The sequence below is a fragment of the Squalius cephalus genome (assembly GCF_949319135.1).
Source record: "Squalius cephalus genome assembly, chromosome: 6".
Lineage (NCBI taxonomy): Eukaryota > Metazoa > Chordata > Actinopteri > Cypriniformes > Leuciscidae > Squalius > Squalius cephalus.
Window position 1 is genome coordinate 10,017,439 of NC_137127.1, and position 12,570 is coordinate 10,030,008.

Consider the following 12,570-nt stretch of genomic DNA (forward strand, 5'->3'; position numbering starts at 1 on the left):
TTGTGTTACACAGGTCAGCTTTAGATCAATAACATGTGACTGCAGTGCATGAATGGCACCAACATAATAAAATGAATATTGGTGTTTGTATAACACCACCTGCATAAGTATAAGACTTAGGTATTGGTTGCGTGTGTCATGTAAGTGATACTTTGTAAAACTTGTAACACCGTGCATTTAAATCTAGAGAAGTAAATTAGTCGGTCATCTTTTTACATAAAATAAAAGTGAATGGTGATGGAGGAGGTGTCGTTCTGCCTTGAGTAAATTATGACATTCGTTTTGGGTTTCACTGTACAAAAGTTACATGCTTATATAGACATGGAGACATTTGTTACATATTTTGAGCATATGAATCATAGCCTTTTGAGTTGCTTTTTTGATAAATGTGCATGCATATGCCTATGTTAAGGGTTTCCATGGTAATGGATAATATTAATATTACATTTTATGTATTTTTAAGATCAGGGAAATAGTTATTGTCTAGTATGGAAAAGCCATGGTCATGTATAGACACCCAATTATAATATGTATTATTTTTGACGACTTTTAACACAAATGTAAAAAAGTGCATTTATTGATATATTTAAGGATCGGTACTTGATATACGGATAGAAATGTTCTCCAGAAATTCTATAAAATGATTTTGGTAAAACTTTGCAATGAGGCCCCATTGGTTAACATTAGTTAATGCATTAATGAGCAAAAAGCAATGCAGTATTTATTAATCTTTGTTAACATTAATAAAATAACTGTTCATTATTAGTTCACGTTAGCTCAGATCCATTAAATAATATTTACAGATACAACTTTTGATTTTAATAATGTATTAGTAAATGTTGAAATTAACATTAGCTGAGATGAATAAATACTGTAGTATTTTTAATTTTTAGTAGAATGTTAAATAGTTTAGTTATGTTGACAAATGGAAGCTTACTGTAAAGTGTTACAGTGATTTTAAAAATAAAGCTTGCAATAATCTAGAATTACTGGAAAAGTTATGGATATCCATTGTGATAGAGCTGCACAATTCTGGATCAATTGAGAATAAGGATTTTTTTGTTTCAAACTGAGATCATGATTCTAACTAGACAACTAAACAAAATAACGTAATTTACTAGAGGTTCTGACAAAATGTACATTGCTGCAGTCTATTTAAAATGTTGTATTAAATCAGAATGTATTATTTAAAAAAAAAAAAATAACGGTTTGATTCAATGACTTGATCATTAACACTTAATTTGCTTCATTACTGGATGAATCAGCTTTTTTGGACGAATCTCTTGAATGAATGATTCAATGACTTTAAGTCAGTTGTCGCCATCTACTGGCGTTACGATGTAATATATACTATCGTTATTTGAAGGCTCCATGTTGCTTTCAAAAGGGGATTTGCTTTATTTTGTTTGCTTCTGTAGAAATATCCAAACTATAAACTTTTATCCCAGTACTTCTGTGATAATTTAAAGCTACACTGTGTAGGATTTTCTCCCATCTAGCAGTGAAATTGTATATGACTATCATCAACTGAATATTACTTTCTAGCCCCTCCCCTTCCGAGGGCGTTTTAACTCCTACGGTGGCCGTATTATTTCAAATCTGCCGGCAGTCGCGAGTAATCTCCCCCTCGCATTCGTCACAGTGCCACTGAGTAAAAGCGCGAAAGGCGAAGCTTGAATTTCCAGGTATGTCCCTCTTTGGCTAATGTATTTTCAAGATGGAGGCGCAACATGGCTGCTGCCATTTGAGCGACTCGCTCGTATGTATTCTAAATGGCAGATTCTTCGCTTACGAGAATACTTGATTAGTTGGTAGAATTACACATTAATGAGCACATATAATTTTTAAAGAACAAAGTGTTTTTTGCTAAGAATCAACTTAAAAAAGTACACAGTGTAGCTTTAAATAGTTGTAACACAGAACAATAACAATGCTGTGTGTTTCGTACATGACCGCTTCTCTCTCTGGGTCAGCAGCGGCGCCAACGCAGATCTGAATGTTTGCTGTGATCGTACTTGTTTGAATAGAAGCAGGCGAATCTTTGTCATTTAAAAGTGAGGTCGCGTGGGTGTTTGAATCGAGATCGCAACCTTTTAAGGATTAATAGTGCAGCTCTACGTTGGGATGTTCCTTGATGTTCCCAGTTACTCAACATCTTCGACAAGCTGTGCTTTCCCTGATATTTTTTTTTATTTGATCTGAGTCTGCTGCGGGTAGTCCGACACGGAACACCAAATAAACAAATTAATGCACGTTTCAGATTTGACTTCATTCCACTTTTGGCTTAATGGAAAACGGCTCCATCTCTGCACATCATGAGCCGGAGATCAGCAGTGTTAGGAAAAAGCCTTTAACCCCCAACCCCACCACCCCACTCACCCACCCATCAACTTAAACAAGATTTAGCAGGGAACGTCCCCCTCCACTGTCCTCTAGCTCATTGTGTCATAGGATGCTTGTAGTTTGCAGCTGCAAATTAAAACTACATCGATTTAACTCAAAATGCTATTAAGAATGATAATGACCACTTCATTTTCTTTGGCAATGCACCCAGCGCGCTAAGCATATGCTACCACCGGCACGTCCAGCATGTAAATTACTTGGCCATGTTGAGAATGTTTGAGAGAAGTTTTGCGAGGTTAATAAGATAATGTTATGATGCATCTCTCTGTGAATGGGGGGTTGGGTGGGATTGCGGATGGGATTTTTGGATGAGCTCAGTCGAGTTTAGTATCCACCAGCTGTGAGGTGCATGTCGGAGAGGCTTAACTGTGGGATTCTCAAGGAAAGTATGCTGGGATTGTTGTTTTGCTTGTGCTGAGGTTTGCATGCTGTTTGCAGTTGTAATTACCACACTTTCAAAGTTTATCGTCCATGACATACAATATTTCATAGTATTGCAATATTCCGTACTGCGTTGTTTTTAAAAGTCGTCTCTTATGTTCATCTTATGTTATTTGATCAAAAATACAGTAAAAACTGTAATATTGTGAAATTTTATTACAATTTGAAACAACTGTTTTCTATTTTAATATATTTTTAAATGTAATTTATTCCTGTGATGCAAAGCTGAGTTTTCAGCAGCCATTATTCCACTTCAGTGTCACATGATCCTTCAGAAATCATTCTAGTTCTAATATGCTGATTTTGTGCTGCTCAAGAAACATTATCATTACTATGTTTCCTTCCAAAGTTGTGATTTTTAACTTGGAATACCATAAAACATTTGCAAATAAAGCACCATTTCCATCCAGTGAGTCGAAGAGAACAAAATCGTAACTTTCTGATAAACTGGCATTAAATATCATGGAGAAAAATGTCATTTTCTGCTGTGGAAGTCACTGGAGGGCTTTGTTCGTATATAATAAATAACGAAAGAAACACAATAAAGGCGGTCATGTTATCTTTCTTTCAGAGGTGGGTGCCTGCTGCTTACGCTGACGTGTAAGACAGTTCTTCTAATGATGCTGAACCACTTTGACGATAGACTTTGGCTCAAGCATTTCAGAATGACCAAAACAGCATTTCAGATGCTGTGCAACGAGATCGGTTCACTGCTTAGTCCAGTTATGCCGTCCCAATATGCAATCACATGACTTTTTTTGTTGCCCATCGAAGAATTTATTCGGTAAATGTTTCAATAATTTTTTTTATCAGATACAAAAAATTATCCGACTCATTTGAGTGCATTTTTAGAATTTCTTGGTGTTTCGATCCAGCATTTTTTATTTGATTTTTTTAATGCAATATCCCAAAATTCACATAAAAATAAGTGGATGGAAGCAGGGCTAATGTTGAAAACAGTTGTGCTGCTTAATATTTTTGTTGTTTTTCTTTCAGGATACTTTGAAAAGAACAGCATTTAATTTTTTTTTTTTGTAATAGTATACAGTAAACGTCTTTTTGATCCATTTAATGCAACCTTGCTGAATAAAAGCATTAATTTAATTATTATTTTTGAAGTCCACCATTTGGATCTAATCTTTAAGATGATGAAAAGCACCCTGAATTATTTCAAATTCCTATCTGAATTGAATTTGAATTGTTATATCAAACAGGATGTACAACTTCATTTTGAATATGACTACAAATGAATTTAAATTCACGTAAATACATGTAACTGTAATTTGTAGAGCTGGAAAAGCAAATTTGTTGAAAGAAATTTTGAAAAAATCTTAAAGTTTGGAGCTTAGTCCAGAGAGATGGCTAGATTGATTCTAATTCGATGTGGACTGTGGCCAATATAATTCAAACCTAAATTCAATGCATTTGGACCAAGACTTGGAACCTTAGATTGTTTAGCTTATTTATTTCCATATGACTGTGGACGTAAGAATACGTTTCCTAATCTTTCACACCATAGAATGGCGCCATGTGGTTCCAAAATGGTGATGACTCATGCAGGGATCGAACCATCAACCTTGTGGTTACCGTTCCGGAGCCTTTAAGCACACCACAGCATCCCCAAATGCTGTCGTCCACCAAGACCTTGTATTTTTCTTTTAATTCGATCCTTTATCCACAAAAATTGCCATAGTCTTGGAATCCATTGGTTTGGTTACCCAAGGGACTTCTGACGGAATTCAGCCGGCTTGAGCCGATGCTGAACTGCGGTCCATCTGGAGAGGCCATGGAGAGCAGAGGGTTGAGCCACAGAATATAATGTCAAGGATGCTAAAAGCAGACGCTCCGGAGGCTTGTCTGAGGGCGGTTTGTGCTTGCGCGTGTCTGATATGAGGTGAGCGGGAATGGCGTTTGGAAGTGTTGAGGCTTACTGGTGAAAAGGGATTGATGAGGCTTCAGTCTGCTCAATGAAGCCTCCGGCTCATTACTGTAACCCCAGGACAGCGAAACAGCTGGACGCCTCTCCCCACCATATGTCTGCGTGTCATGCACCACTGACTGCTCTTTGTGCTTCTTATCCCACTTTACAGATTCGCCGCAAAGTAAACAGGATTTACAGGCTACTTTCTGTTTCCCCCATCGCCTCTGCCAGCCTCCATGCTCTGGTTACCGATGCGCTTGCCGTGTGTGTGTCTGTGTGTTCGAGAGAAAAAGAGATCAATATAGTATTACTTTGCAAGATCTAGTTTCCCATGCAGTCAGCGATCTTGACTCCAATCGGTTAAGTCTGCTCCTTATTTGTGGCAGGCGGATGTCTTGACTACAGAAGAGCTTGAACCGTGCGGAAAGGGGAATGATGATACAGGGTGTAAGCGGCTGGAATGCACTATTAACAGACACACTGACCTACAAGTGCAAATGTGATTTAAGCTTATCAGCTGTCTAACACCACTATATTTATTTATGGTAGCAATCCTGCAGATAAGCCAGCGATGTGTCAACACTGCTCACCAGGAGCGTTACTTTTCTTTAGTGTCTGAATCCGTTCTGCCATAACAATCCACACTATGATACATTCCTGTTGTGCATGCACCCTTATGTTTGATGGTTTTCATGCATAAATGGATTCGTCCACCTGCAGGCTTTGAAGTTAACGTGAAACTTTATGCAATTCAAGGGCACATGCATTTTAAAAAAAATGTTTTCTGCATGGAATCAAAGTTGTATTTTCAAGGCACAGGGTTGATACAGTGAATGCTTTTGAAGATTAAGCTTACAAGATTGGTGACTTCTAATCTTTAAAAAAATACTTTTTTATGGGCAGAACGTCTGATCACAGAATGTTGTGTGTGTTTTCTGTTTTCTGTTCGTAGAGACAGGTTTTTTTTCCACACCACTCTGCCATTGTGATACGATCTATTTCAGAATATCTCACTGCTAAACCGCACGTAAAAGACTAAAATAACTGTGGTTGATTGTTTTATTTTGGTCAGGTTGTTTCTTCCTGTCTAAGTGGGTAGCTCTGGGCCAGAAGAAACTGCGATGTGAACCACTTGCAAAAAAAATATGCTTAAGTTACAAAAACACTGAGATAATTATGCTAACAATTATAACTAAGGGTTTTCTTAGCTTAAGGGATTTGTTGCAAATGAACACAGAACTTCTGCGGAAGGCTACACTGCGTCTGACCTCTTGAAATCCAGCTGTTTGCCTCGCTTGTCACTTTAAGTGGTGACATCTTGACCTTGATCAGTCTGAGGGCATCTGGTGGCCTTGGAGATGGAAATGTACTGAAGAAATTCACACTGAGTGCCTTAAGGTCACAGCTGCTGTGTCCACCTCTAACCATGTGATCTTAGGTTCACTCCCATATCACTCTCTCTTGTTAATCCAATCTCTGACGTTTCATCTATCCAGTCTATGTAATTCCTGCAGGTAAGTGAAGTGAAAGTTGCTCTAATAAGTATTTGGACACTTCTTTTTTTTATAATTATTAAAGTGGCACCTGCAAACAAATAATGCTACAGCTTTTAGGTCTATTGGCTGGAGAGTGAGTTAGTTAAATCCTTTTGCGACAGCCACAGTGAAGTTGTCTGTGTTAATAGTGAGTTTTACCCAGGCGTTGCAACATTTCTATGTAAAAAATAAAAGTTACAAATAGGCCTGAGCCAAAAGGAAGCAGTTGATCTTTCAGCTTGATGCCTTGTAGGCAAATTCTCCGGTCTGTAGCGCAGGGCCAGGGGTGTGTGTTACAGTACAAAGAGTAGAATGAGACACCAGACACGTCTGCTTGACACTGAGCATAACCTTGCCTTCATTCCCCCTGCAACACATACAGTTGTACATATCCAAACACACCCACCATCCTTCTTCCGTTCGCTTCATCATTCTGATGAAATCTTTCTTTGCACAGTATGAGCATGTGCTTTTAATAGATTGTAAATGCATTGGTTAAATTTGAATATACTTAATTTGGTAACACTTTATTTTACAGTGTCCTTGTTACATATGTTACATGTACTTACCATAGTAATAACAATAAATAATGCATAATTACATGCAACTAACCCTCAACCAAACCCTAATCCTACCCTAACCCTATAGTAAGTACATGTAGTTAATTAATATTACTCAGTACTTCAATATATAATTACATTACCTTAAAATAAAGTGTAACCCTTAATTTTATATATATACATACGTAATTACTGTGTACTGAAATCTGAATCATTCTAAAGTTTGGGGTCTGACTCTAATAAGATAATTTCTTTCTTTTTTTAAACTAATACTTTTTTTCCAATAAGGACAGATTAAATTGATGAAAAGTGACAGAGACATTTATAATGTTACAAAAGATTTCCCTATTAAATAAATGCTGCTTTTTTAACTTTCTATTAATCAAAGAATGTTTAGAAATGTATCATGGTTTCCACAAATATATTAAGCAGCACAACTGTTTTCAACTTTAATAATAAGAATGTTTCTTGAGCAGCAAATCAGCATATTGGAATGATTTCTGAAGGATCATGTGACACTGAAGACTGGAGTAATCTTGGGTCATTTTAAAAACATTCTAAACAACATATTTCAGGAATATTATGGGTTAAATAAATATAAGGTTTTACAGATTTTGTTTGCAGAAATTAGGGGGTGGGTTGAAATGTTTTATATTGTGGTGAGTGGCATCATTCCATGTACTTCTGATAAATATATGATGTACATCCTTATTAGTGCTTAACATATAATATTATATACTTTTATTATATCATTTTTAAATGGGGTGAAGTAATAATGGCCATTTCACTTCACCAAATAGGTCTGTAGGTGCCGCATGGACATTTATTTAAACGTCGATGATAGCTTCATCAAAACGGTGGCTCAAGAATTCCAAATGTTACTTTCTATGTAGCGCAGAGGTTGCATAAGTGCATTTATTCACCAACCATGATGATCACAAACAATGTGGTCACGATTCATGTTTGGATTTATTACACCGTTTGCCACAGAGAAGGTTTGTTCGCAAATTTAGTAGATTTCGCAAATCGCGCACACGGCCTCGTGAAGGAACACAAACTGGCTGTATGACACTTTCATTCGAGCAGAATTTCACAATGATCGCTAAACTTCAACATGCATGTTTCTTGGTGTTGTCAGATCATCAGCGGTTTGTTTGCAGCCCAGAGAGAGTGTGTGTGCATGGTTGCCAGGTTAGGAAGATTAACTAAAATGCTGGACAGAAAAAGAGGAAAGCTCCATTTGGGGGATTTACACTCTTGACATCTGGCAACCCCAAGCAGGAAAGATTTTTCAGGACAAACCAGCGGGACAATATCGCAACAATTATTTTTAATTAATCGAGAAGCAGACATTATCACTATTAAAATACGATTCATCGTGCAGCCCTATCATAGACCAAAATCTCTGAAAGTTAATTTCTGCATTTGAATATTCAAATATGGTTTGTTGTATTCTTGACAGACTACTTTAATGGTGCAACAACATCAGATGTTTTTGTGGTAATAGTTAAATGCTAAAGCAATTGACTGTAAAACTATTGCAGATCTTGCTTTTGGACAAAAAGTTTAAAAAAAATAGTCAAACTCCTTTTTTCCTAGAAGAAGCAAAACATTTTAGACTAGTGTCGGTTCTTAAATTACACCCTGGTTCTTGCAGATTCTGTACTCTCTGTGGCAAACTGCGGACTCCGGCTAATGGTCTGTGCAGTCTGATGACCGCAGTTTTTCTTGCTAAAGCTGCTGGATGCAGCTTTCACTGATTTAAAGAGCTGAACACCTCTGGGTGCGCAGCTACTCTAATCTCATAGTCACTTTCTGACTGCAGAACTATTGCATTTTTAACTCTGTTCCTCTTGAAGTTAATTCATACTGGCCTAATCAAACGCTTAAAGTTGCCTAGCCATGTAATCGTATCAGCCTCGACCCACTGCCAGGCCAACACTGCCCCCTGGCAGCACCAGAAACCAATCTTTAATGCTGCTGCTTTTCTTTCTACATGTGCTTTTTTGAGTCCCCTTACTCAGTGGAGTCTGACCTGCTGTATAATTTATCCCACCTTCCCGTCGAAGTCATGCCACATTGACCCCGCCGTGCCTGCTGAGTGCTCCTGGCTCTTGAACGCTGACCATGGGGTCAAAAGGTCGCGGGTTCAAGGTTCTGAACGGCTAGCTTATGGTCGTACACCTGAGCTGGTCTTGTGACCTCTGTGACCGGGACCGCAGCAGATTCAGGCAGGCGCTCCACTGCTGTATGTGACGTAAAATAGTATAGTGTTGCTTTGGCTTTCACTGCGCCACTCTGTCCAGCATGAACTGCTCACCGGCAGCGTAAACAAAAGCAAAGTGGGCTCTCGTGGGGAAAGAGGGAGAAAAGAAAAGAGAGGGAGACGGAGAGACGAGGAGGAGGGGAACCTGGCTACCTGCAACCTCTCCTGCTGGGCTTCTCAATTATACACACACCAGGGCAGCTAAATGCATTAGGACCTCAGCTGTATACATGATACAAAACTGGATTCGCTTACTCAAACAGACACGCATACACACTTGAGCGCTTTGGGGAGGGGGATGGGATGGGATGGGGGGGTCAAATGCGGCAGGATGTTAACGTCACATACAGAAAATAGTCTCTTTGCATGCCTACACACACAGAAGCGTGCCAGGGCGCTTAAATACATTTGGACCGGAACCACACAGCCTGTTATTAATATTTGATAGAGTTCTCCATCAGCTTTCTGTGTGAATTCAGGTGGTTTGTGGCAGTTGGGGACAGGGACAGTGGGTGAGCCGTATAATTACTATTATCTAAATTCCATTTCTGAACGCGGCCCTTCCCGCGCCGTCCTCAATCAGCGCTGTATTTAGTATGGAGTTCTTGGTGAAGTGGCTCCGCTGTGAATTTTCAATATTTAAAATCCACTCTCTGCATTTTAATCCCTCTCACTTATTAATGAATTTCAATCTAAAGGCCATAAACCTGCTTAACTCTTTGCATTCCCGAGGTCAACGGTCCTGATTCTAGTCCATACCGTAAGGATGTGAGAAACATGATTTTGAGTTTACGGGGTGACACGTTTTCGTTCAATATGTCTGTCCTGACTGATTGCTTAGAACCTCTCGCCGTGACCTTCAGCGCTCGTCACTCTAGAGATTTGTAGATATTAAAAGGTAGTTGTGCATGTGTAGGGGAGTGTGTGGGTGGTCTCAGGAGTCTGTCATCTGTGGCCCTTATCAGGGTCGGTTTGACTGGGTACACACAGACAGAAACATTAATGTGCCCACCTAACTCTCTCTCTTAAAAAATGGGGATAACCAGTAAGAATGGGAACTAGACTAAAGAGATATTTAAAAATATATATATTTTGTTATATGACATCTCACATAAATTTCTCTATGATAACTAGAAAGTAAAAAAAAAACAGCATTTATTCGAAATAGAAATCTTTTGTAATCTTATAAATGTATAATGTATATTACTTTCTTACATACAAAAAAAAAAAATCATACTGACTCCAAACTTTTGAACGGGAGTGTATGTTATCTGAACTGTACTATGTACTGAATATCCAGTTTCACCGCAAAAGAAGTGCTGCTTTGTTAGCTTACAATCTAAATTGAGTGAATTTCATGGTGAAATCATGCAAAGACAATAAATAGACCATTACTTTCTGTTGTTTTGTGTTTTCAAGTTACACTCAACAAAACTTTACCTGTGTAGTCTCATTTGTTTTCAAGGAATCTGTTCCATTATTATTCATGTCCCTAATAATGAACTTTTGTCGCTAGTGGTGAACTTTTTTTTTCTTCACCCAGTCCACTGTTTTTGTGTATCTGCTGTATTAAAAAAAAAAAAAAAAAAACTGTCTGTCAGTCCTCACATACTGGGCTGTTTTTTTGTTGTTGTTGTTGTTTTTTTTAAACAGAGCATTATATGGCACAAAGTGTGTGTGTGTGTGTCTGGGTACATGTGTTAGTGTGCGTGTCCCAGGTTGAGTTGTCCACTGAGAACAGATGAAAGCAACAAGGCCTGTGACTGATCCATTTGTCCTGATCAGGGGAATTCTACCTCCCTCTCTCTCACTCTCTTTCTCTTCCTCTCGCCATGCGTGACCCAGTTTTCCTGTCTCTCCCTTCTTTCCCAAAGTCCCCTCTGAAGACAGGCCTACAGAGAGCTGGCAAGGGGACAATGTGTGTGTGCGTCTGTGCCATTAAGTATCCCGCTAAATATAATTGTGTGTGCTAATATGAGGTTCATTTTCCTGGCCAGCATTTGATGTTCCTGAATCAATACCGTTTCCTTTTTGCCCACATGTAGATGCCCTTGGCATTGTTAGGGGGGAGGTGAAGTGGGGTAGAGAATGGCTCAGTCATGGCATGTTGGCAGGACTTTGTGGCGTGGCCGGCCCTCTGAAAGGCTGCTATTCTGAGTCTGAGAGTTGCTTTTTGTCTGCCTCTCCGGAGGAGGTGAGAGCCGTCCTTTCAGTGGCGCGGCTGCGCTGAGAACAGAGGGGCCCGCGCACCACCGCAGCCCCATCAGGAGAGCCCGCCGAAGAAAAGAGCCCTTTGTTCATGGAGGATAGAGACAGAAAAAACACCCATCTCTCCACAGCACAAACAACACATACTGTTCACACTCGCTGACTTCTGCTAGCGTGACAGGTGATAAACCGCCACCACGCCCTCCTTTTCATCTGCACTCACCCCGTCTCAGCACGGGACCTTAGCACCCTATCAGACGTCCCATCAGCCTGTAAAAGTTTTCTATCCTCATTTATTACAGGATTAGTTCATTCAAAAATGAAAATGTCATTTGCTAACACTCATATCTTTGTAAAACTGGTTTGACTTTCAGAAGGACGTTTTCAATAATGTGACTGGTTGTCCTTTTTTTAATGGGGTGGTTATTTAGCATCAAATATTTTTTAAAAAAAATTGAAATACCTTTCTATATTAAGCTTCAAAATGATTCAAAGCTATCATAAAAGTGATCTTAAATGACTTGTGCATTTTATATTGGTGTGATTGAACTTTAAGTAGTCATTTACTGATAATCTTACTGCAACCATATTATTGATTATCGAAACTCTAGAACCGAATCAGTGATTCCCCTATACCCTCAAATTTGAGGGGACAGCCATTTGTAGTGGTGTCCGAAACCATAGTGGACTATCTATTCCACAACGCACCGCAATAACGAGTGTACAGCCGATGTACGCTCAACGGCTGTCCGAATTCACTCACTTGTTTTCACTCACTCCTTCAAGTGAACTGTATTAGTAGACTAACATAGGGAATAGTGATTGAGGGATTAGGGGGAGATTTCGGATTCAGCCCAGGTTTTTGAACTGGATCAGCTGATTCATTGAAAAGATCTGACTGAAAAATAAATCTGCTGATTCATGAACTAGCACAGATGTTGATATTTTTAGTGGATTTGGACTTAAATTTTGGTCTGTTCATCACACAAAGCTATTATATCTTCAGAAGACATTGTTTGCTACTAATTATTTTATGACTTTTATGACACTTGAATGGTTGTTTTTGGAGCTTGACAGTCCCTTTCACTCGATGTCATTACAAGAAAGAAAATCATACAGGTTTAGACCGACATAAGAGTGAGTAAAAGATCATATTTTGTTGAACGATCCTTTTTAAACAGCATTTTTTAATTTACAGAAGTGTGGCGTTGAACAAAATGGCGTACGCAGGAAAGA

The 12,570-nt window shown here is 38.8% G+C and overlaps 1 protein-coding gene across 1 annotated transcript in view; it reads left to right on the top strand.

Annotated features, from left to right (window-relative positions):
• The window catches only part of LOC307160312 (plasmanylethanolamine desaturase 1), a 28,739-nt gene that overhangs the window by 668 nt on the left and 15,501 nt on the right, over positions 1 to 12,570 (top strand). The window lies entirely within an intron of this gene.